This window comes from Aethalodelphis obliquidens, unplaced genomic scaffold (genome assembly GCF_003676395.1).
Source record: "Aethalodelphis obliquidens isolate GAN/ISIS:26980383/991018 unplaced genomic scaffold, ASM367639v1 scaffold1, whole genome shotgun sequence".
NCBI classification, from domain to species: Eukaryota; Metazoa; Chordata; class Mammalia; order Artiodactyla; family Delphinidae; genus Aethalodelphis; species Aethalodelphis obliquidens.
Window position 1 is genome coordinate 53,613,809 of NW_020837945.1, and position 21,955 is coordinate 53,635,763.

Sequence of the window (21,955 nt, forward strand, 5' to 3'; positions counted from 1 at the left end):
ACCTGGAAGAAATGGACAAACTCTTAGAAAAGCACAACCTTCCAAGATGAACCAGGAAGAAATAGAAAATATAAACAGACCAATCCCAAGCACTGAAATTGAAACTGTGATTAAAAATCTTCCAACAAACAAAAGCCCAGGACCAGATGGCTTCACAGGTGAATTCTATCAAACATTAGAGAAGAGCTAACACCTATCCTTCTCAAACTCTTCCAAAATATAGCAGAGGGAGGAACACTCCAAAACTCATGCTACGAGGCCACCATCACCCTGATACCAAAACCAGACAAGAATGTCACAAAGAAAGAAAACTACAGGCCAGTACCACTGATGAACATAGATGCAAAAATCCTCAACAAAATACTAGCAAACAGAATCCAACAGCACATTAAAAGGATCATACACTATGATCAAGTGGGGTTTATCCCAGGGATGCAAGGATTCTTCAATATACACAAATCAATCAATGTGATACACCATATTAACTAACTGAATGAGAAAAACCATATGATCATCTCAATAGATGCAGAGAAAGCTTTCGACAAAATTCAATACCAATTTATGATACAAACCCTCCAGAAAGTAGGCTTAGAGGGAACCTACTTCAACATAATAAAGGCCATATATGACAAACCCACAGGCAACATTGTCCTCAATGATGAAACCTGAAACCATTTCCACTAAGATCAGGAACAAGACAGTTGCCTGCTCTCACCACTATTATTCAACATTGTTTTGCAAGTTTTAGCCACAGCAATCAGAGAAGAAAAAGAAATAAAAGGAATCCAAACTGGAAAAGAAGAAGTAAAGCTGTCACTGTTTGCAGATGACATGATACTATACATAGAGAATCCTAAAGATGCTACCAGAAAACTACTAGAGCTAATCAATGAATTTGGTAAAGAAGCAGGATACAAAATTAATGTACAGAAATCTCTTGCATTTCTATACACTAATGATGAAAAATCTGAAAGAGAAATTAAGGAAACACTCCCATTTACCACTGCGACAAAAAGAATAAAATACCTAGGAATAAACCTACCTAAGGAGACAAGAGATCTGTATGCAGAAAACTATAAGACACTGATGAAAGAAATTAAAAATGATACAAATAGATGGAGAGATATACCATGTTCTTGGATTGGAAGAATCAACATTGTGAAAATGACTATACTACCCAAAGCAATCTACAGATTCAATGCAATCCCTATCAAACCACTAATGGCATTTTTCACAGAATTAGAACAAAAATTTTCACAATTTGTATGGAAACACAAAAGACCCTGAATAGCCAAAGCAATCTTGAGAAAGAAATATGGAGCTAGAGAAATCAGGCTCCCAGACTTCAGACTATACCACAAAGCTACAGTAATCTAGATAGTATGGTAGTGGCACAAAAACAGAAATACAGACCAATGTAACAGGATAGAAAGCCCAGAGATAAACCCACACACCTATGGTCACCTTATCTTTGATAAAAGAGGCAAGAATATATAATGGAGAAAAGACAGCCTCTTCAATAAGTGGTGCTGGAAAAACTGGACAGCTACATGTAAAAGAATGAAATTAGAACACTCACTAACACCATACACAAAAATAAACTCAAAATGGATTAAAGATCTAAATGTAAGGCCACACACTATCACACTCTTAGAAGAAAATATAGGCAGAACACTCTATGACATAAATCACAGCAAGATCCTGTTTTACCCAACTACTAGAGAAATGGAATTAAAAACCAAAATAAACAAATGGGACCTAATGAAACTTAAAAGCTTTTGCACAGCAAAGGAAACCATAGACAAGATGAAAAGACAACCCTCAGAATGGGAGAAAATATTTGCAAATGAAGCAACTGACAAAGGATTAATTTCCAAAATTTACAAGCAGCTCATGCAGCTCAACATCAAAAAAAAAAAAACAACCCAATACAAAAATGGGCAGAAGACCTAAACAGACTTTTCTCCAAAGAAGATATACAGATTGCCAACAAACACATGAAAGAATGCTCAACATCATTAATCATTAAATAAATGCAAATCAAAACTACAATGAGGTATCATCTCACACCAGTCAGAATGGCCATCATCAAAAAATCCACAAACAATAAATGCTGGAGAGGGTGTGGAGAAAAGGGAACCCTCTTGCACTGTTGGTGGGAATGTAAATTGATACAGCCACTATGGAGAACAGTATGGAGGTTCCTTTAAAAACTAAAAATAGAACTACCATATGACCCAGCAATCCCACTACTGGGCATATACCCCGAGAAGACCATAATTCAAAAAGAGTCATGTACCACAATGTTCATTGTAGCTCTATTTACAATAGCCAGGACATGGAAACAACCTAAGTGCCCATGATCAGATGAATGGATAAAGAAGATGTGGCACATATATACAATGGAATATTACTCAGCCATAAAAAGAAACAATATTGAGTTATTTGTAGTGAGGTGGATGGACCTAGAGTCTGTCATACAAAGTGAAGTAAGTCAGAAAGAGAAAAACAAATACCGTATGCTAACATATATATATGGAATCTTAAAAAGATAAAAATGGTCATGAAGAACCTAGGGGCAGACCGGGAATAAAGATGCAGACCTACTAGAGAATGGTCTTGAGGACATGGGGAGGGGGAAGGGTAAGCTGGGACAAAGTGAGAGAGTGGCATGGACATATATACACTACCAGATGTAAAACCGATACCTAGTGGGAAGCAGCTGCATAGCACAAGGAGATCAGCCCGGTGCTTTGTGACCACCTAGAAGGGTGGGATAGGCAGCGGGGGAGGGAGATGCAAGAGGGAGGAGATATGGGGATATATGTATATGTATAGATGATTCACTTTCTTATAAAGCAGAAACTAACACATCATTGTAAAGCTATTATACTCCAATAAAGATGTTAAAAAAAATCTACAAACAGTAAATGCTGGAGAGGTTGTGGAGAAAAGGGTACCCTCCTACACTATTGGTGGGAATGTAATTGGTACAGCCACTACAGAGGTTCCTTTAGAAACTAAAAATAGAGCTCCCATATGGTCCAGAAATCCTACTCCTGGGCACGTATCCAGAGAAAATCATAATTCGAAAAGATACATGCACCCCAATGTTCATTGCAGCACTATTTACAATAACCAGGACACGGAAGCAACCTAAATGTCCATCAACGGATGAATGGAGAAAGAAGATGTAGGACATATATACAACGAAATATTACTCAGCCATGAAAAAGAACAAAATACTGCCATTTGCAGAGACATGGATGGACCTAGAGATTGTAATACCAAGTGAAGTAAGTCAGACAGAGAAAGACAAATATCATATGATATCACTTATATGTTGAGTCTAAAAAAATGGTACAAATGAACCTATTTGCAAAACAGAAATAGAGTCACAGGTGTAGAAAAGACACTTATGTATTAGCAAGGGGGAAGGGGGAGGGATAAATTGGGAGATTGGGATTGACATATGCACACTACTATATATAAAATATTAATAGATAACTAATAAGAACTTACTGTATAGCACAGGGAACTCTACTCAATACTCTGTAATGACCTCTGTGGGAAAAGATTCTAAAAATGAGTGGATATATGTATAACTGACTCACTTTGCTGTACATCTGAAACTAACACAATATTGTAAATCAACTGTACTGCAATAAAAATTAATTTTAATAAAAAGAAGAAAAAGCCAATACACCTTGTCTCTATCTTTGTACCTCTGTACAAATGGAACTCTATGACTGCCTCGCTGACAGGGCACAATGACTGGGCTGAATGCACCACAGGATACTGGCTGACATCCCTGAGGTGGCACCTGATACACAAGCCAGATGATCTTTCAGCATAGATAAGGAATGAGCAGTTTGTTTTTACACAGCCAATGAATCCACCGCCACAATATTCATTCAAGAAAAGCCATCGGTTGCAAATGTGCCAGAGAACTCAAAGAACTGCCTTATTTGGGCTTATAAGTCATAGCAGAAGCTAAGATTATCTGCCATGTGTTGGAAATGCATTGGATATGCAAAATCATCTTTTTAGAGATTTTTGCTTCATTGAATGCATTTCCCCATAGCCCATTTGTGGTTCTCGTATCTTGCCACCAGCTTTCCAATGCTCAGGAAACATTCATTCACAGGGCCAAAGCCAGTTATGTCAAAAGTCTGGTCCTTGTCTCTCTCTCCATGAGTGACTGAAGTCTCCTCTAGAAGTACAGAAAGGAAAGCTTTCAGTCTTCATGTTGTAGCCAGAGTCACAGTTCCCAGGAAAGCCAGTTAGTCTGGAAAACCAGTATCCAAACATAAAAGAAAAAAAGAAATATTATAGTGTCAACTGACATTGCAACCTAACAAATTTTTAGTAGAAAAAAAAAATTTTAAAGGAGGGGGCCTCACAAACAAACAGAAATGCAAAAATTTACAAAAGCACCTCTCCATTTAGGTACTAACAAGTGTAATCTATCTGAAATAATTAGAGTGATTTGATGCTACATATTTTGATTTCAATATCTTTCATTTTAAGCTGCAGGGTGAAGAACGTGATTAAAATAAATGATTAAAACACACACTGCTGTACATAATTCAAATGTTCCATGAGAATCAGGGACGTTGCTTTAATGTGTTAATCTGATGGTCTATTTAAAAGGCAAAAACCTAGTTATGATGACATAGCACAAACAGATAAACATTCATACCTGCAACACCAAGAACTTCCACAGTAAACTTGACAGCCTGTCTCTGTGGATAACTGAGGTGTGCAACATACAGAGCTCAACTTATCCATTCTAATCTGCTTCAAACAATGGGGACTGAGTCACTGGAATAAAAACTGATGCTTTCATTCAGTCTACCTTTAAAAAAAAAAAAAGAAAAAAGCCAGGCTATTTGACACTATGGGCTGAAAAAAAAGACAAAATGTCAATGCACACGAAAACCTTTCAGGTCCTAAGATTGTTCACTATCCTTACTATAGCTACCTTTGTTATGAATACTTTTATAAAATGGGGAAGTTACCCCTCCTTTAAAAATAAATCTTCAGGGCTTCCCTGGTGGTCCAGTGGTTAAGAATCCACCCGCCAGTGCAGGGGACATGGGTTCGAGCCCTAGTCCGGGAAGATCCCACATGACGCGGAGCAACTAAGCCCATGCACCACAACTACTGAACCTGTGCTCTAGAGCCTGCCAGCCTCAACTACTGAAGCCCGTGCGCCTAGAGCCCATGTTCTGCAACAAAAGGAGCCACCACAATGAGAAGCCTGCGCACTGCAACGAAGAGTAGCCCCCACTCACCACAACCAGAGAAAGCCCACATGCAGCAACGAAGACCCAACGCAGCCAAAAATAAATAAATAAAATAAATGTACTTTTAAAAAAGATCTTCAAAAACTACTTTTGGCATACAAACTATAAAAAAAAATTGTATTAAGTGAAAAAATCATTTACTTTAGAGTGATAAAACCAGAATTTCAATCATGGTTCCACCATTTTCTCACATTTGGTGGGAGGATTCAATGATTCAATGAATATATACATTTCATATATATCATATATATATAATTAACTGTCATGTTATAGGCAATAAGCATATATTAATTATCTCCCGTTTTAAGCACAATGTTTAATATAAAGACTGCAGTACACTGGTTAAGAGCATGGAGTCTGGCGTCACGACTCTGGTGTCTGCTTGGGTTTGAATCCTGGTTCTTTTGACTTTGTGTCTCTGTTCCACAGTTTCCTCTTCTGTAAAACTGGGTTAATAATAGTATATACTGCATAGGATTGTTATGAGGGTAAACTGAGTTCATTTATTTGTACTGAGGAGAAAGGGCCTGGGAAATCAGCCAAGGTGAAAGGAGGCCAGGAAGCTGCATGGAGTACCAGCTCTTCAGAGTAAAGCAGACATTGCCTTTAGTCCACACAATTGAGCCATAGGGGGAAGATGAGATTGGAGCCTCCAGGCTAGTCATGGACCAACTAAGGCAGGACAGAGCTTAGCCTCAGAGGAAAAGAACATGAGCAAGACACCACCAGCCAGAAGATGAGGCAGCATCTCTCAAGAGTTAACGATACCTGAGGGAGCTGCTTAGGTCTGAATGCCGCAACAGTAGGGCCAGTTGAGGCTACCAACACCCACACATGCTGGGCCCTTAGACAATAATTTAGACCTGCTGTGATGACAAACAGAAAGAGGAAATGATGTCTTTGCGGGCACTTGTACGAGGAGGTAGACATCTGTTTTTCTCTCCCTCCTGCTCCAATACAATGGGCATAAATCTCAGGAAGAAACTTAATAAAGTACTATCTCCACACTTGAAGAGCTTACAACTAGTTGGTTAGACAAACGTGCAAACAAAGAAATACTGTACAATTAACATGAGGACTTCATAACAAGGTATTGTTTGTGTTGGGTCCTGAAGGATGGGTATAAATTCTCCAAGCAGACAAGGGAGACAAAGGAATCTAGAGGTAACATTCGATGGGAATTTCATGAAGAAATTCTCAGAGGCATGGCAGTGCATGATATGTTCCAAAAGAGTACTTAATTAGAATTATGGTTACCAGGGAAGGAATGGATGAGGAAGAAGTAGGGAAGAAGCTAGAAAGAAGAGCTCCAAGGTACAAGTCTGGAAAGAGTTTCACATTAGATATTGAAGGGTCTTCCCTTTATGCTAAGATAAAGAGTAGATTTATTCAGTAGGAAATTAGAAACTGGCAAGAGTTTGAACGCAGGGGAGTGTGACATGGTCAGATTTACATTTTGATCTGTATCACCAATAGTAATATGGAAAGTACACTGGAAGGGAGAGGCTGTGGCATAGAAAAGAGGTTCAGTAATGCAGACCACCAGAACTATGTCCACAGCAGTTACAGTTATCAAAAATGAGACAATAAAAAAGGATGGGGACCTTTGAGTCCCAAGTATCATAAATTCTCTCCCTTATTTATTTAACAAGACATGAAAATCAACTGGTGGGGAATAATTGTAAGAGTAATACCTGATATAAGAAATTTTAGTAACGGAAATAAACACTATTTCAAGGTTGTAAAAGATCATGTTTTACTAGACCAGAAATCTCCGTAGGCATTAGGAAGCCATCACAAACCGTTAATTTCATGGTTGTCTACTCTGTAAAAACCTATGGCTGATTTGCTTCATAAATACATACATACATACACACATAATATATATATATATATAATATATACATAAGATATATATATTATGTGTGTATGTGTGTGTATATATATATGCACACACACACACACACACACACACACACATATATACATACATAAATGGAACAGACCACACGAATACCCCCAAAACACCTGATGCTGATAAGTAAATATTGTCATTTACTAGAGGTTCAACTCCATATCGACCCCACTTTAGCTCTCTATTTGACCCTTCTTTTCCAATTGGGAGAAGGAAAGTACAGTAAATGAGCCATAATTTTTGGCAATGCATATTTAAAATAAGGCCTGCCAAGTTAAAAACTGAAAATGCAGCAGCTGTTTGCATAGAACATAGGCCAGGAAATTCCTGCATGACTGACAGTATGCTTTTGCTTCTGGCCACACAATCTCTGACCAGGTATTCATTTCAGCAGCTGTCAGCCAAACCTTGAGAGGAGAGTTTTTCTCACTATAGAGGAGAAGATCCCTAAAAGAGAAGGATTAAGTGTTGATACACAATAATGGGAATGCTTCTAAGGAGGAAATCTGTATATTCAACAAGGAGGCAATCTACATGGGAATGGAAAAGCAACCATTCTCACAGTGTAGGCAAATTAAACACGGCACATATCCTGAATATTTGGAGAAGTGTCTTACTTCGTTTGCAGAAGAGAGCTCCCAGGGCCAGTCCATGGGGCCTGGCACTAAAAGATACTGTTTCCTAAACTGTGTGGAATGTGCCTTCCGGATGCTGGCCACATCAGGCGGCCATATCTCTGTGATGGCAACAGTGGAAGGGGCGGTGGCAAACACTGAGAAAGTGTCTAAGGCAGCACCATCTCCCACATCAGCCTGCAGCTGTGATGGGACCAGGGCCAAAGGCATTTGTGGAAGCAGTCCAACAGGGGCAATGGCTATTGCCTGGCAAGGGGGCAGCCAGCAGGTGGGGGAATAATGCCTAAGGCTCAAATTGTAAAGAAATTCCACAATGATAACTCCAGTTAATAGCACCAAAGACACAGCAATAATTTAGAAAATGAAAACCTGGGGGAGTAAGGGGGCAAGTAAATAACCCTGTCACTTTCCATGTTCAACTTCATAACAGAGGAAGGAAAGTCAGACAGATGGAGATAAAATTATCACACTTACTACTGATAAAGCTGACTGCAGAATGTGGCTCAAGATCTGCAGTTAAATGAGCTTGTTTACACTTCATCCTAAATTAGACACTGGCATAGCTGGACAACAGCAAGCAAGAGGCAGACTTGGTGGAGAAAATACCAGAATTTAATGCCCTGTGGGCAAACAGGCTCTAAAAAGTAAGAAGGAGTTGGACTGGGCACATTAGGAATTGAATGTTCCTAACATAAACTTTCCTAGTCTTTCATCCATGGGTAGGAGTGAACAGAGAGTGAAAAGAGGCTCTTCCCCTAATCCACCATAACTTTTCCTCTAGGTGAGTGAAGTGCTCATTTTCCATCCTTTTTGGAAGTATGAGGAGGGGGGAAATATTATTACATTAACCATAATAATAATGGCAACTATTATTTATTAAATATTTGTTGTCTTCCAGCACTGTGCTTTGTGTATTATCTAATTAAACCCTCACCGCAACCTCATAGGTAGGTATTGTTTTTAAACCTCATGTTCACACATAACTACACAGAATCTGAGGATTGGTTCCCTGCCCAATGTTACATAGTTATGAAGAGCCAAAGTCTGGAGTTTGTGCTTCAACCCCTACACCCTTCTGCCTCCTGCAAGTGAGGGCTGTGAGCTCCTAAGTACTCCGAAGAAAAAAGAGAAAGTAAAGAGACTGGATAAGGAATGAGGTGAGCTCAAGTCCCATATATCACTAGGAGGACAGGGGAACTAACAAAGGCCCTCGGCTTAGCTGTAACCTACATCCTCTGCATGGTTAGTTCTACCGTTCCACTGTTAAACTTTTTTAAGCATGTTCTTTCTTCTTTTCCCCACAGCTTTAATGAGGTATAATTAATATACAAAAAAACTACATGTATTTAATGTACATAATTTGATGAGTTTGAACATAGGCAGAACCTGTGATAGCATCACAACAATTAAGGTAATAAACATATCCATCACCTCCAAAAGTTTTATGTCCTTCTGCTTTTGTGTATGTGTGTGTGTATGTGTGTTTGTTAAGAACACTTAATACGACATCTACACTCTTCAAAAAATTTTGTGTGCTTACCACATTTTCTTTATCAATTTGGCCATTTGGGTTGTTTCCATGTCTTAGCTATTGTGAATAATGCTGCAATGAACATGGGAGTGCAGATATCTCTTCCAGATTTAATGTCCATTCTTTTGGCTATATACCCAGAAAAGGGGTTGCTGGTTCATATGGCAGTCTATTTGTGATTTTTTGAGAACCCTCCATACTATTTTCCATAGTGGCTACATCATTTTATATTCCCACCAACAGTGCACAAGGGTTCCAATTTCTCAACACTTGTTATCTTTTTTGTTGTTGTTGTAATAGGCATCTTAACAGGTGTGAGGTGACATCTCATTATGTAGATAAACTCTTCAACGCAAAAATATAGGTATGCTTTTTCACAGAAGCTAAGGATTCTTTAATCATATCATATACATGCAACACATGGTTCTATATTGTAAGCACATGTCGAGAAAAGGTTTACAGATATTGATTTTGGTTGTGGCCAACTTAAATAAGCCTACCATCACCATCCTTTTACCTATATCTACAGCCTCTAAATATTGCCGGTGAGAGACACAGCAGTCTATTTACAAAAGCAAATTCTTTTGCAAGTATAGAGCAACGTCATGCCAAACAGAAGTACTCATGGTGCAAGATACTTAAACTGCCATTAACCTATAAAAAGCAAACCAAAATAGATTTGCATTAAAGCTATTATAATTCTTAACGTTTGGTGGTAAAGAGCAAAAATAGGATAAAATACCTATTTTCACATGTGATTTGAATAGTTAAGTCAGAAACAGAAAATATTGGGATATTTTCATGTCTCTGTAAATTTGTTCTCATACTAAATGGCCTTCATATGCTTTTCAAAACAAACCCAAACTTTTTTCAACATCTGAGACATATAACAGTCTACTTAATAAACACTTAAGGAGACAGAGCACTATTTGCATTATTTTGGTAGAGTAGGAAAATACAATATAAAAATAGCATCTCGAGGGAAGATTAAATTTTTTACAAAGGTGCCAATAATTCACCAGTGGTCTTTGGTTTCCCCATTTGTCAACCTTGCTATCTCTGTTCTACCCTTTCTGTTATTCATACCCCTCTCCAGATGTGCATGGTATCACCAGACCAGATTTCTTCTATCACAAAGAGAAACTATCTACTTAATAAGTTGATATATGTCCCTACGTAAAAGTATTTTTAAAGATGAGTCTACAGCATGATTGCAGAGCTAAAACAAGGCAGTAGATTACTATATGTGGAATTCCTAACACAAATAGAGAGAGGAAAATCTTGCTGGTTCTCTTAAAATTATACCATATAGATGACACCCTATAGCCTCCCCTCCCCGCAAATCAAAGCTGATTCCAAAAATATAACTTGTGGAAAAAGGATTTAAAGTGTGTAAGTTCATGAATAAACAGAATAATAGAGTCAAGTGGCTCTGGGAAGGCCTCCCCTTCCTTTAGTGGCTTCCATACACAGCTGATTGCTAGTCAAAATTCCAAAATTAGTTTCATTTTGTTGTCTTTTTTAAATGTGCATATTCCTAAGATAGCATTTTAAATTTACTAAAGCATCCAAGCAACATTTTCTAAAACACTTCTATGTGCCGGACCATGTGCTAGGTACTAAGGACACAAAGACATTTACGAAAGGAGTTCAGTAATCAGGTAGGAACCCAGGCCATGTAAGCAATTAACTAAAAGATGGTATAATAAGGGCTGTAACAGATAAATGTATGCAGAGCTGTGGGAGCATGGAGATGAGAATAATTGAGTTACCATGAAAAAGTCTCAGAAGACTTTTTATAAAAGGTGACTTTTTAACTGGATCCAAAATGAGTGTAATTTTGATCAAAGGAAGAAGACAGCAGGCATGAAGCTGCAGAGAGTTGAAAAACTCTACAAGGAGAAGAAACAGGATGTGTGCACAAAATAATCTCTATGTACACCTTCTTTTAGGTCACAGAGAAAAAGGTAACTATGTCTAAACTCACAGAACATTTATGCATCTCCCCCTAGTTAGAGCTAAAGACATATCTGTGCATTAATAAATTTATATACTAAAATGTGAGCTATTTTCACTGAGAAAATATGTACTAACAGAGATATAGGTAGAAGTAGAAATGATTAGATATGTCAGCAGACATCCAGCTAGAAACTTTTTAAATTGGGATTTTATCATTTTTCACCTAAATGAGTCCAGCTGTCTACTTACTTAATATTACTGAATGCTTACCAGTTGCCATGTGCTTTTCAAGGCACTGGGGATTCACTGAAGAATTAACCAAAGTAAACTGATTTCACAGAGCTTATAGTCCTAAAAAAGACGGAAAATAAACAAGAAACTAATATGTAATATAATTTGAAGTGTGACTAAATTGAAGAATCTTGCAAGCAGCTAAGGTGGAATTACTTGCAGAAACCAGTAGTCCTCTCAGGAAAAAGTAGAAGAGCCAGGTAAAAGGAAAATAAAGAAGCTTTTGATTTAAGGCATTAGAGACTGGCTGAAGCTTCTAGAATTCGAGGAGCCAAAATCACAGAGACACTGGAACCACAGAGAGGTGAGCAGACAATCTGTTGGCCATTTCTTCTCTCAGGCAATTCTTGGAGTGAGACTAAATGTCAAGAATTAAGTCAAGGGACTACACACCCCTCTGTGTGTGCAGGTGTCAACTGACGCTCATTGTGTCCACATCTGAGTGATAGGGTGTGGAAAACTAAAACTAGAAAATTGTGCTATGACACACTGCTAAAAGAAACTGTCCTTTGACTCTGACCCAGGAGTCTCATGACTTCTGTTAAGGGGCAGAGAAGTCAAAAGAGCTTTGAATAATCTCATGGGACAAAAGATACAAAACCAGTGAAATGCAGGATGAATTTTTCTGTAATCTTCCACTGCTAAGGAGAGAGAAATTGTTGTTCAAGACCATCGAAAAAACAGGGGACCTAGAAAATTCCCAGGCTCTCAGTTTCTCATTTGGAACTTCTGAAGAGCTACACATAAGATATAAGGAGAACCAGAGTCTACAGAATTTCAACGATCCCTAAGTCATCTCAATCCAGTTAGGAGACAATTCTCCATGGGTCTCTTGCATTTATTCACATCTTATAAGCAGAGGAACTTACTGTCTTTGTTCCATACTATCTTTCAAGAATGTTTTTATAGTGAACAGCCATGGAGGAGAGAGACAGTGTCTTTCTCTGGAGCAAAGGGCAGGTTGTTTAAACGTTGTGGATGTATTCTAAATATGGATAGAAATCTACAGAGATCTATAGATCCATTCAGGTTATTCTTCTTGAGTGATCGTTGGCAGTTTTTATCATTCAAGAAATTTGTCCATTTTATATAAATTGTTGAACTCACGTGCACTGAATTCTTTACAGTAGTCTCTGCTTATTCTTTTAATGTCTACAAGGTTTGGGGTAACGTACCCCTTTTCATTCCAATATTTACAATTTGTGTTGTCTCTCATTTTACTTGGTTAACCTGACTAAAGGTTCATCAATTTTACTGTCATTTTCAAGAAACTGGCTTTTGCTTACTATGCTTTTCTCTCATATGTTTCTGTTTTTAATTTCATTGCCTTCTGCTCTGTTATTATTTCTTCTATGATATTTGCTTTGGGCTTAATTTTCTCTTTTTTTTTTTTTCTAGTCTCCTGAAGTGGAATCTTAAATTGCTGATTTAAAACTTCGCTTTTCAGCAACCTAAGTGTCCATTGACAGATGAATGGATAAAGATGTGGCCCATATATACAATGGAATATTACTCAGACATAAAAAGAAACAAAATTGAGTTATTTGTAGTGAGGTGGATGGACCTAGAGTCTGTCGTACAGAGTGAAGTCAGTCAGAAAGAGAAAAACAAATACCGTATGCTAAACATATACATGGAATCTAAAAAAAAAAAAATAGTTCTGATCAACCTAGTTGCAGGGCAGTAATAAAGATGCAGATGTAGAGAATGGATTTGAGGACACAGAGAGAGGGAAGGGTAAGCTGGGATGAAGTGAGAAAGTAGCACTGACATATATACACTACCAAATGTAAAATAGATAGCTAGCGGGAAGCAGCTGCATAGCACAGGGAGATCAGCTGGGTGCTTTGTGACCACCTAGAGGGGTGGGATAGGGAGGGTGGGAGGGAGGCGCAAGAGGGAGGGAATATGGGGATATATGTATACATATAGCTGACTCACTGTTATACAGCAGAAACTAACACAACATTGTAAAGCAATTATACTCCAATAAAGATGTTAAAAAAATTGGAGTTTTAAACTTTGGACCACATTACTTTTGAGGGACCCCTCCTGTTCCCTTTCAGTTATGGTTGTTTTGTTAAACTATTCTAAAAAAGCATGGCAAAATTTAATACATTCTTTGTTTAGGGTTTCAACATGACTCACTATTTTCTGAGCATTCCATCTTTTAAACTGTTTTATTATAAAATATACACAAAGAGAATAATGTGTAAGAAGACACTTTGAATAATAAAATGAACACCTGTGTATTCACCACCTAACTTAATTAATTATTATCAGTCCCTTGTAGCTATTTCTCTGGATTTTATTAATAATCCCTGTGCTTTTCCTCATTGTTTCATCTCATGTGTATGTATCCCTAAGAAATACAGCTCCACTTGCCTGTTTTCTAAATGTGTAAACTGGAATATTTTACGTATCTGTGGCTTTTTTTGTTTTGGCTCAATGTTAATATTTTTTGAGATTCATGCATATTGATGCATATTATCTGTGGTTTGTTCATTTTCTTTGCTGTATACTATTCCATTTTGTGACTACATCATGATGTCTGGTAGGAAAAGTTCTGTTTTGCTTTTGTTCAGGATCATCTTAGCTCTTTGCATTTCCATATAAATGTAGAATTCACTTGTCCAATTCCATGAAAATCCCCATAGGGAGTCTGGATGAAATTACATGTAATCCATAGGACCATTTTGGAGGAATTAACATCTTAATGATACTAACTCTTCCTATCCATGAACAAGTTATAGCTCACCATGTATTTAGATCTTCCTTACTGTATTTCAACAAAATTTTATAATGGTCTTCATAAATGTTGTTGACAAATAATAAACAATCTATAATAGGAAAAAAATCCTTGTAAAGCAACTGTACTCCAATAAATATTAATTAATTTTAAAAATAAATTAAAAAAATAAAATTTTGCTTTTCAAATAAAAAGCATTAAAAGCTATAAATTTAACTCTAAACTTCTTTAGCTACATCCCACAAATTTTGACACATAGAACTTTTATTTTCATTTGATTCAAAACATGCTTGAATTTCCCTTGTGACATTCTCTTTGAACCGTGGGCTATTTTGAAGTGTTTATTTTCAAATATTTGGAAATCTTTCAGATATCTTACTGTTGCTGGTTTCTAGTTTAAATCCCATTTGATTTGAGACCAAACCTTAAATGATTTTGATTCTTTATTGGTCTATCTTGAATAATATCTATCTTGGTGAAAGTTCCATATGCTCTTGAGAAAAACATATATTCTACTGCTGTGATTTGAAGTGTTTTTTATGTATCTAACAGATCCATTTGGTAAATAGTGTTGTTGAAATCCTCTGTTTCCTTACCAACTTTCTATTTGTTTAATCTAATACTTAAAGTTGAAGTCTCTAACTCTACTTGTAGATTTATTTTTCTTATCAGTTCTGTCTGTTTTATTTCATATACTTTAAGCTCTGTTGTTAGGTGCATACATATTTAAGATTACTATTCTTTTATTGAATTGTCCCTTTTATCACTATGAATACTGTCCTAGTACTATTCCTTATTCTGAAGTCCACTTTGTCTGACATTAATATAGACACTTTAGTTTTCTTTTGATTAATGGTTCCACACTATATTATTTTCATATTTTTACTTTAATCTATTTCATTATATTTAAAATAGATCTTGTTGTCAGGACACAGTTGGGTGCTACTTTTTTATCCAATCTGAAAATCTCTAATTTTTATTTGGTATATTTTCACAGTTTAAATTTAATGTAATTATTTAAATGATTGGTTTTAAATCTACTAACATCTCCAATTTGGGGTTATTATTTAAAAGTTTTACACATCCTAATGACTGCCGTAGAGTTTACAATATTCACATTTAATTAATCATGCACTATAAGGAACTTATAACATTGTAATTTAAATTCCTTTCCTATCCTTTGTGCTATTATTGGCATGCATTTTACTTTATATATACCATAAACATGTAATACTTTGATATAATGTTTGCTTTTCATAGCTACCTTTACAGAAATTCAAAATAAGAAAACTAAATTTTAAATTTTCCTTCATGAATGCCATTTCCAGCACTCTTTCTTTGTGTAGATCCTAGTTATTGTCTGGTATCTTAGTCCTTATTTTTGAAGAACTTCCTTTAAGGAATAAATAATAGATATGCTTGTAAGGAATTCTCTCAGTTCTTGTTTTTTCTGCAAGTATTTATTTCTCCTTCAAGTCTATAAAATATTTTCTTTGAGTATGAAATCTGGGCTGACAGGTTTTGTTGTTGTTGTTCCAGCACTTTAAGATGTTACTCCCTTGTCTCTAGATTTCATAGTTCATGATAAGAAGTCTGTTCCAATCCTTATTTTTGTTTCTTTGTATACAATGTACACTTTTTATCTGGCAGCCTTCAAGATTTTCTCTTTATCTTCAGGTTCCAGAAGTTTGAACAGTTATGTTTCTAGGTGTGTTTGGAAGTATGGTATTCTCTGAGCTTCACAGATCTATAGTTCTTATAATTTACTGCTTTTGAAAAATTCTTGGTCATTATCTATTCAAACATTTCTTCTGCTCAGTCTCTCTTCTCTATGATTCCAATTCCATTTATTTTATACCATTTACTATTGTCCCTTAGGTCTTAGAAGAACCGTTATGGTTTTTTGTTTCATGCTTGTCAGTTTGGAAAACTTCCCTTGACCTATCTCCAACTTTACTGTTTCTTTTTTTTTTTTTTTTTTTTACTGTATTGATTGTACTGATAAATTCATCAAAGGCATTCATCTCTTCGATAACCATGCTTTTAATTTCTTCCATTTCCATTTGGTTCTTTATCATAGTTTCCATCTCTCAGCTGAGATTCCATATCTATTCATGCATATTGTCCACTTTTTCCTCCAGAATCTTTGTCACATTATTCAGCTATTTTAAATCTAAAATATGAATCATATTTGATCTGGTTCTGTTGATTGTTTTGTCTCTTGACAGTGTATTGTTGCTTTTTTTCCCCCTTGCTTCTTTGTATGCCCTGCATTTTAGCTGAAAGCTGAATATCTTGTGTGGAAGAGTAGAGATGACTGTAAATAGTATTTATGCCTGGAAATAGGCATGCTTTTTCTCTTTGGATTATAAGAGTTTGTGTCAGTCTAGTCAGGAATTGAGCTGAGTCTTTTTTTGTTGTTGTTGTTATTTTGGCTTCTATGGTTACCCTCAGGGCACCACAAAATTCTCTTGTTTTAACTTGTACTTAGAGTGAGGAATACTTTTTCAGAAGATTTTTTCTCAAGGGCTGCTCGCCTCTCAGTTTTAGGTTTTTCCTTTGTGCCTGAGAAAAGATCTCTCTCTTCACTTTGCCCTTCTCCCAGCATTATACATATGACAACTGCTATGGGTCACTTGCCAGCCTGATAAAGAAGAATGGAAGAGGGGGAACAGGGAATCATTTTCTGTTGTTCTGGTTCAACCTCAATCTGAGGAAGGCACTGTGTGTCCAGATCTTGGATATGAGGCCTTTTTTGTGGTCATACTCCTCCCCCAAAGGTAGAGCTCTAAGTGGTCTAGGCTCAGGGTGTTTTTCTGTCCCTCCCCTAAGGGCAGATGGTGTTTTGTTATTTCCTTCACCTAATTGCAATGCATGTTCACTTCTGGCCTGAGGGTGACAATATCTGCTGTCCTTCCCACATCAGCTTAAGCTTTTACCCCATAAAGAAGGTAAGAGAGAAGGTTCTAGGTGAGGCTTTACACCTTTTCCACAAGAGCTGTTGTTCTCTCCCATACCTTCACCAAAATAGAGGCTTTCTCAGGTCTCCAACCCAGCCCCTAATCTCTCTTATAAGTACATACATAGTCTGTGGAGAAGATCGTGTACATATGGGCAATTTCTCCTTGTGACTGCAGCTCCCAAGAGATTCTATACACTCATGCCGGTCCACAGTCTGAAGTAACTCGTCAGAAATTTTAGCTGAATTCTCATGAACAGCTTGCGTGGGGTTTAGCATTTACCCCAGGAAAGAAATTGCTCATATTTTGCTTCTCCTTCCAGAAGAATGTTTTTCTTTAGATTTTGAGTTAGTTGACTGCTCTACAACCTCAGCTCTCTGATAAATTCAAGGACAACTATTAATTTGCAGATTATCTCTCTTTTTCATTGTAAGGGTAGTAATGATGCTCTTTCCAGCTTTCTACATCCTAAGTAAAAGCCAGATCATCACTTTCTCTCTTTTATTTTAACCACTGAAATACACAGTTCCTTTGTATATTGAGGAAATATACTCATTCCTGCCCATTTTTATAGCACTAGCTTTTTCAAAATTTATGCATTACTACAAGAATTAGTCTAATAATGACAAAATTATGTGTGGGGAATAATCTAACACTTATTGAAATGTTGAGCCCATACCTGTGGATTTACTCTATGAAAATACTTCAGTCCGCTGGCATGTACGGCTTCTATTATGGTCATATACAAACAGATGGCACAGAAGTGTCAGTTCTCACATCATAAACTCATGGAGTGACAGACAAGTTAATGAAACACGTCCTTTTTTCTGATATTAATTGCACCACCATATGATAAAAGACTTTAAAATTAAGCTTTATAAAATTCTATTTGCCATGGCAAATTATTTACTTGGAAGAAAGTTGTCTTTCAATGAATTTCATCAAATTAACTAGAAGTAAAGAAATTAAATTAGCAAGTACTCTTAAGTTAATATCAGTTTATGTCCTAAATAGTAAATAAGTAACTCATATTTGGCCTAAGTAGTAGCTCATGGGATTTAACCTATAAAGATTAGGTGCATTTAGTCTGAATAAATAAGCTTGGAAAAAAATTCTTCTTGAAAATCTTGGAAAATAGAGGGTTTTGGGGGAAATTTGTTAAGCACAGGTCAATTTCCTACCAGATAAAAAGGCATGTTTATAATTAATCTGATGGTGATAAAAAGGCTTTTAATTAGATTTCCAATGCAAAATGGGAAAGGATAGGTTTGGAGTCAAACACAGAAGAGTTGAGCCATCTGCTGTCAACCAGCTCTTGCCAACATCTGATTTGCAAGTTAAATTATTCCAGCTGATGACATATGACATTTCTTTCTTCTTTTTAATATCTTACTCAAAATGAGTTTGCTGCTCTGCCACTTGATTAAATATTAAATGCTCTCAAATGCTGAGGTTGGACTTTCAGAAGTCATAGCCGTTGCCATAATGTTCCTCAGTAAACAAATCTAACTAAAGAAACATAGATCTGAGTTGCTGGCTCATGTATTATTGTTCTGTGACATGATTTTGAGTTAGAGAAATTTGACCTCTGAGATATTCACATTTGGAATTTACAAACTCAAAAGTTTCTTCACAGTTTTAGGGTAATGAGGCAGAGGAAACAAGAGTCACCTCTCTAGGTTTTGATCCATATTTGAGCAAAAAGGGAAAATGGTTTAAAGAAGTCAAATCCTATCTGAACTCATTGCTTCATCTCTAGCATGATGAGTTTATCACCCGGCAAAAGAGTTGAGACTTATACTGCAGAAGCTCTCAAAAATTTAAACCATAAAAACACTGCAAAACAATATGTTCTTATTCCCTATGGCCTAAAGCTGAAAAATTCTGTTTCCCTCAAGGTTTTAGGCTTATTAATAGCTACAGTTTTGCCTTCAGAATTATTGATCCAAACTGCCTTGAATTAAGGCCACAGCTTTTTCCAAACTTTTCAATCACTTAGCCTCCACAGAAATCTCCATAAACAATTTTATCATAACCTAACTAAATCAACCTATGTATGCCAATAACTAGAATGCAAAGTGTGTGTGTGTGTGTATTTGACAAGATACCGATTTATATATCATAAAGATAAAACCATGGAGAGAAATTGGTTTTGTGGTAAAGAAGGTGAATATTCATTTCCTGAAGGAAAGCCCAAACCATTGGCATATGAATTCCTGACAGAAAATGAGCACCCTCAGCCAGTCAGGACACAGATTTCTCTACCGGTGAACCACGTGTTCACCTGTAAGGCAAGGACTTGAGGCAATTATATTGGAAGTGATGGCGCCTATGGATCACAGTTTTCGTCCCAGTTGCTTGTGCCCCCTATGCATTCATAAATTTTTAATCATGACTATCTAACTTACAGCTACCAATGGCAGTTTCTTTAGAAAAGACACAGTCTCCTGGCACACTTGCAACATTTCTTTTCAGATTCTGTGCGTTCTATCATTACAAAATCAAATTTTAACACCTTTTTCTTAATATATTCATCTGATATAAAGCAAAGACTTTATAGCTTCCCTAAAACGAGGCAACATATCTTAAAATTTCCATTACTGTTTGATCACAAGAGGATGTAAAAGTTATGTAATCAGCAAATCAGTAACAACTTAGGTGGATGAATAAACACAAGCAAAATAAAACGCTAGTGGAACATGAATGGTCATTGTGGGTTTTCCTGAGGAGCCAAAGATGGTGCTTAGTAATTGGGATTTTAGAGAAAATGAATGGCAAGACCACTAACAAATGTGAACATAAGCTGGTTTAGAGTGCCTTGGTCCCGGAGGCCCCTGCCCGTGTTGAGACTCAACCCTTCCATTGCTGGATTGTGGCAAGAGGCAGAAGTGCCTTAAGCAATAAGGGGTAGGAGGAAACTTGAGAGACTCAGGAAAGTTGCTATATATAACAGGTCCATCCAAAATCATTTTATATTTTAATAGAAGATATGGCTATATGTTGTACAATGCTGAATGTTAGTCCTGGTCTATAGATTTGCTTCCAACATTCTCAACAGTGGATTTTTTCTAACTCTTATGGTTTCAGAAAATGAACCCTCAGAGTTCTAAAGGATATGCTAAATCCTGAAGTTAACTCTAGCATGTCTCTTCATACCACCAACTTCGATAAAGCACAGAAAAACTGTGTACTTATTCAAGGAGGAATGAATGTAGGCTGTGTTTGTGTACGTGCATACACTGGTACTGGCAGGTAAAATTTGAGCACCTAATAGTTCCAAGTGCTTAAATATGTAATTCAAATACTTCAGCATTACCAGCCCTTGAACACAGCTATTGTCACATTAATAGTAAAGCCTTATTTCCTGTATTTAACTCCCACCTTTACTCACAGGTATTCTGGATGCCTATCAGATCCCCTCTAGTGTTCTGAGCATTCCTGAAGAGTGTTTGTCATGTGCTTATGAAGCAGGGGCCACATAACACCTGTCATGCTCTTACTGTCTTTTACTCTCCTACCTTTTTATTGCTCTCTGTACATAAGATTCCTTGAATGCGTATTGGATGCTGCTGTCGTTGTTTTGACGACACTGCTTTATAAATTGTACGGTTTCTGCTGCTGCCTGACCAGGACTTCAGGTGCCAAATCCTCTCTGTGATGAAGAAGAAATGCTCCCTTCCTCAACAACGTGCAGCACTCTGTCACCAAGGCCACAAGGTACCACTACTTTTGCCCTGTCTCAAAAAGTTGGTCTACTTTTGCTTTAACCACTACTTGATAACTATTTCTCTCAAACTCGAAGCAATTCTGGAAGACAGTGAACTGAATGGCCCACAACAGGATGTGACTCAGGGTGGACCATGAGTGTCCACCCTCCTGCACATCATGACTTACCTCAACAAGGCCAATTCGAATCCTTCTCAGGGATGGATAAGGCTGCTGAAGAAGAGATGGTTTTCTCTCCTTCTGTGAGATCGTATTATTTGAGGACCAACTAATTCTGCAGTTTCCAGGAGCCACTGACACCACATGGAGACAGCCTGAGAATAAAGCCAAGAAGAGGCAAGCAGAGCATGATTTAGAGTTGTGCCCTACACCAGAGCAGCCACCGGCCACATGTGGCTTTACACTTGAAGTCATTAAAATTAAGTTAACACATTCATTTCCTCAGTTGCTATTAGCCACACTTCAAGTGCTTAATAGTCACAAAGGCTATCATATTGGACAGTTTAGATATAAAACATTTCTGTAAACACAGAGCATTTTACTGAACAGCATAATCTAGAGGAAGAAATAGAGCCCTAATTTCATCCTTTAAATATCTGCATCCCACCTCGCCCTAAGCTGGATCCACCTTAAATTCCATTTTGGTTTAAGCTAAAATAATGAAAGCTGTTTAAGTTATATTTCTGGCCTTTGAAAAATGTATGAGAAGAAACTAACCCTCAAGCCTATTCCCCAGAGACAGTCAGGAAACACACAACAGCCTTCTCACATTTTCCCAATTTCTTCCCATGACCTTTCCTGACAAGACTGAACTTCACTCTCTCCTTCGGAAAACACACACACACACACACACACACACACACACACACACACACACACA